Here is a 5,363-nt window from a genome sequence, read left to right on the forward strand (position 1 = left end):
GTTGGAGAGGAAGAAGCTGAGGGCCTGAAGGCCATCCTTGTGGGGTGTATGAGGTGCATAAGGTCTGCATGTCCACAATGAAGATAATGTGCTGGGGCCAGGGAACTGGAAGTTACTGAAGAGATGGAGGGTGTGGTTGGTGTCATGGATGTTGGTGGGAAGTGCCTGAACCAACAGGGAGAGGATGTAGTTGAGACAGAATGAGTTGGGTTCAGTAGGGCAGGAACATGCCGAGCTGATGGGTTGGCCGGGGTAGTTAGGCTTATCTGCAGCTCCCCTTACACCCAAACCCAGTCCTGAAGAAGGGTTAAACCTGAAACATCGACTTCCCCCAGCCTCCTGATGCTGCCTGCCTTGCTGTGTTCCCCCAGCCTCCTGATGCTGCCTGCCTTGCTGTGTTCTTCCAGCCTTCTGCCTGTTTATTTTGGATTCCAGCTTCTGCAGGTTTTTTGTCTCTAACGGAGAAACTCATGACATCTTGGCAGTATCTGTGGAGAGAAACAGAGTCAACATTTCAGGCTGTGGCTGGAGAGGTGGTAGTGTCATGGTGATGACACTGGGTTAGGAATTCAGTAACTCCAGGGATAGAGATCTGGGAACACAGCTTCAAATCACATCATGGGACCACAACTGTTTACAGCTTATATTAATGACCGGGAGGAAGGAAGTGGGTACACATTTGCAAATGACGCAAAAATAGGTGGAAAGGCAGGTTACAAGAGAGATAGAAACAGTTTACGGATATTGATGGCAAGTAAGTTGGCAAATGAGCATAATGTGGAAAAATGTGAAGCTGTTCATTTTGGAAGGGAGATGAAAAGAACAGCGTTATTTAAATGGACAGACACAGCAGAAAGCTCCAACACAAAGGGACTGGGGGTACTCATACACAAAACACAGAGCACTAGCGCACAGGGACAGCAGGTAATCAGGAAGGTGAATGGAATGGTGGGCCTTATTTCAAAGGGGTTGGAGGATATGGGGAGGGGAGTCTTAATGCAACTGTACAAGGTGCTGGGGAGATCACATCTGGGAGCAGTTTTGATTCCTTTATTTAAGGAAAGATGCATCTCATTGGAGACAGTTCAGAGAAGGTTTATTTGGATGATCCCTGGTATGGAGGGATGGGAGATGGAAGATGGACAGGAGTGGACCCTGACTAAGTGTTGCAGACTGGCGCATTCCAAGCTCCAGGACTATGTGCTGAGGGACACGCTGAAGCCAAGGCACAGTGGGGAAACACCACTGTCTAAGGTCTTCCTGCTGAAGGTAAATAGGGGTCCGTTCAGTTATCAGACACATCCCACCCCCTCGTGCACGTAAATCTAATCTTGTATGTGTAAGAGATACCTTTGGTTTGTTCGGGTGGAGTCAAATTCCAATGTTTGTTTATTTACTTGATATGTTATTGTACAGAACCGAGCCACGTTTGTGACATTTGTATATATACAAACAGTTTTTTTGTGTGAATAAAGCATATTGTTGAAATATAAATGAAAAGGAGGAGGACAATATTTACTCAGCCGGGGAAAGGGCTGGACATTGTAACCCTTCACTGTCTCACACACACGTTCTTCACATCTCTCAGTAGGGCCTGGTCACCAACTCCCAGGTCCCTAATTCCCTAGGTACACACCCATTGCTAAGCCCAGGATGTCTCTGCTGATTCTACCATGTTCACATGATGGATGGCAATGGTAAACCAACAGGCTTTCTGTACAGTGAGCTGGCTACTGGGTCACACCCTCCAGGGTGACCACACCCCTCTCTACAAAGGAGACCTGAAGGTGATGGACACTGACCCTGATGACTGTGGGATAGTCACTGGACCCTCTGGAAGGGGACTGGGTGGAAGGTCATTGGAAGTGGTGTGTGAAAACAAAAAAGCTCAGCTGCTAAGAAGAGGGGACCAGAGAAAAGCGAGGCCAGAGCATCCTGCACCTTCTCAGTCCAGTGTCTCCTTCTGCAGCAACTGAAGCACAGACTGCCCTGTCAGAGTACAGTTCACATACCACATCACACCACACTGAGCACAGAGTTAGCCACCCCATAGGCAGCACCTAGTGGGATAGCAGCCATTACCTGAGTTCATCTTTCACCCCATGTGACTAGTATTTAATGTCAGGGTCTGCAACGTGGGGGTAATTGGGAGCTTGTGCCTCCTGCCCCTGACCGATTGAACCAATTTTAATGATAATGATAATCTAACCATCTTCCCCTGACTTGGAGTTTTAAAGCTCTGAGTAATTTGTGTACCTTAAACTTTGTTTGATATTGTAATTGTGAGAAAATATCAGTCATGAGGTAAATTTTTTGTAAAAGCTTTCAAAATTCAATGAAATGTGTTTCAGTCCTGCTGTTCATTGTTAGTATTTGAGAGCCAGCATTGTGGATTCTAAGATGTTGCATTTTTGACTGATGGCCATAAGACCATAAGAGGTAGAAACAATGACTGCAGATGCTGGAAACCAGATTCTGGATTAGTGGTGCTGGAAGAGCACAGCAGGTCAGGCAGCATCCGAGGAGCAGGAAAATCGACGTTTCGGGCAAAAGCCCTTCATCAGGAATAAAGCCCACTGGGCACTCGCATTCCACGCCCGGCTCCAAGCCAGCTTTATTCCTGATGAAGGGCTTTTGCCCGAAACGTCGATTTTCCTGCTCCTCGGATGCTGCCTGAACTGCTGTGATTTTCCAGTGCCACTAATCCAGAATAAGACTATAAGATACTGGAGCATAACCAGGCCATTGGGTGCATTGAGTCTGTTCTGCCATTTGATCATGGCTGATGTGTTTCTCAACCCCATCCTCCTGCCTTCTCCCTCTAACCCTTTGATCCCCTTACTAAATCAGGAAGACTTAAATGTTTCAAACATATCCTTTTGTTTTTAAAGTTGAGATATTATAATGAACAAGGCCTTTATATATCAATGGAAACAGATAGTGAAACAGGAGCACTTTGAATTCTACATTGCTTCCAATTTACCACAGCCCTCACAGTGAAAATGTAGAGGTCAGAGGCTCCTGGAGTCAATGTTCACAATGGTATTATTGGAGGAGAGGGAGTGCTGTTGTAGGCCACTCTGCCCCCTCTCTAGCACAAGTTCAATAAATAGCAGTTGGGGTTTCCCTGATGTCTCCATCAATGCTTACTCAGTAAAATTTTAAATAACCGCTAACTTTCACATCTCGCACGTGCCAGGCAACAACCCTCTAACACGGGAGAATCTAACCACCTCCCCTTGACAGTCACTGCTGTTACTAAATCCCCCACTATGGTGGAAGGTTGTTGCTCAGAATGGAGGCCTGTGACCAGTGGTGTTCCACAGGGATCGGTGCTGGGCCCACTGTTGTTTGTCTTTTGTATAAATGATTTAGATGACAATATAGATGGTACAAGATTGGTGGCATAGTGGACAGTGAAGAGAGTTAGCTAAGATTACCAAATTGGGTCAATGGACTGAAGAGCAGCAGATGGAGTTTAATTTGGAAAAATGCGAGATACAGTAGCGCCTCGACATACAAACGACCCCGTTCACAAAGAAATCGGTTTACGAACAGGATTGTACGTAAAACTTTGCTTCAACGTACGTACGAAATTCAAGGTACGAACAAAGGTACGAACTCAAAAAGCCCGTGTGCGACCACGTGGTTTCATTGTTCTACCCAGCGTGGAGGAGAATGGGCCCAGCGCAGAGGGGAGTGGTCCCAGTGTGGAGGAGAATGGGCCTAGCGCGGAGGAGAATGGGCTCAGTGTGGAGGAGAATGGGCCCAGTGTGGAGGCGAATGGGCCCAGTGTGGAGGCGAGTGGGCCCTGTGTGGAGGCGAATGGGCCTAGTCTGGAGGAGAATGGGCCCAGTGTGGAGGAGAATGGGCCCAGCGCAGAGGAGAATGGGCCTAGTGTGGAGGAGAATGGGCCCAGTGTGGAGGAGAATGGGCCCAGCGCGGAGGAGAATGGGCCCAGCGCGGAGGAGAGTGGTCCCAGTGTGGGGGAGAATGGGCCCAGCGTGGAGGAGAATGGGCCCTTACTTATTTTTCCAGGGTGAGCCCAGGACCTGGCCTCAGAATCAGCAGCTCCTATATCAGCGGAGGCAATATTGACGAGATGGGCCCAGCAGTGAAAGATGGCGCCTGAGGATCAGCGACTTGAAATCCGTTGGTGGTCGTGGAATCATGGCAACAAATGAAAGTTTTTCACGGTATTTTATTGTATTCTTACTGCAAAATACACGTGACAATAGAAATCATTCATTCATTCATGTACACCCATTCCCTCCACCACCAATGCTCAGTAGCAGCAGCATGTACTATCTACAATCTGCAGGAATTCATCAAAGATCCTTAGAGAGGAACTTCCAAACCCACGACCACTTCCATCTGGAAGGGCAAGGGCAGCAGATACATGGGAACGCCACCACCTGCAAGTCCCCCTCTGAGCCGCTCACCATCCTGACTGGAAAATATGTTGCCGTCCCTTCACTGTCAATGGGTCAAAATCCTGGAATTCCCTCCCTAAGGGCATTCCTACAGCACAGGGACTGCAGCGGTTCAAGGTGGCACCTCACCATCACCTCAAGGGGCAATTAGGGACAGGGCAATAAATGCCAGCTGTGCCCATATCCCATGAGTCAATAAAATGCCAGACCCCACCCACTGAAAGCTCTGACGAGTTCTCTCTCACTGATGTCACTAACACTGTGTAAAATATTGGTGTTATCAGTCAGGAGTGTGGGTAAAGGCTGAAGGTTGAAGTATCTTTATTTCCTCAGTGTTTACAGTGAATAGTCAGTCTCTGCCGAGTACTGTGTCCGGTATGTTAAGGTGTGTGCTTGGTTCCTGCCGTTGCCATCACCCATAAAACTAACCGTCATTCCTAATTGACTGGCACCACCCAATTTGGGTGAATTTCCTACTCAACACCACAAATAACAGGATGTCTTGTTGTGAGCTTGCTGGGCACATTACAGCAGTAACTGGGTGACTGTGAGCACTTTGAGAAATCCTGAGGTCATGGGCGACGCTATATAAATGCAGTTCCTTTACTTTCTAGGCGATCCATGGAGAACAGGATATCTGTGGTTTGAAGACTGGTCTCCGTTGACCTGTCAGGGAGACCTTGCCCATCCACCTATTGGTTTGTGGGTTAAGGAGGAAACAGCAGTCCATGATTCGAACATCACAGAAGCTGGAAATCTGAACAAAAACCCAAAAATGTTGGAAGTGCTGAGCAGGGCTGGCAGCAGCTCCCAGTGGAGAGGGAAACAAGGCTCACGTCACAGGCCTGTAACCTGGTGTCAGACAGCAAACAGTGAGGAAGGACCGGAGGAATACGAGGGGCTGAGGATGTGGGGAATGAAAGGGAGGCT

Source organism: Chiloscyllium plagiosum, chromosome 2 (assembly GCF_004010195.1).
Source record: "Chiloscyllium plagiosum isolate BGI_BamShark_2017 chromosome 2, ASM401019v2, whole genome shotgun sequence".
In the NCBI taxonomy this organism is placed as follows: domain Eukaryota; kingdom Metazoa; phylum Chordata; class Chondrichthyes; order Orectolobiformes; family Hemiscylliidae; genus Chiloscyllium; species Chiloscyllium plagiosum.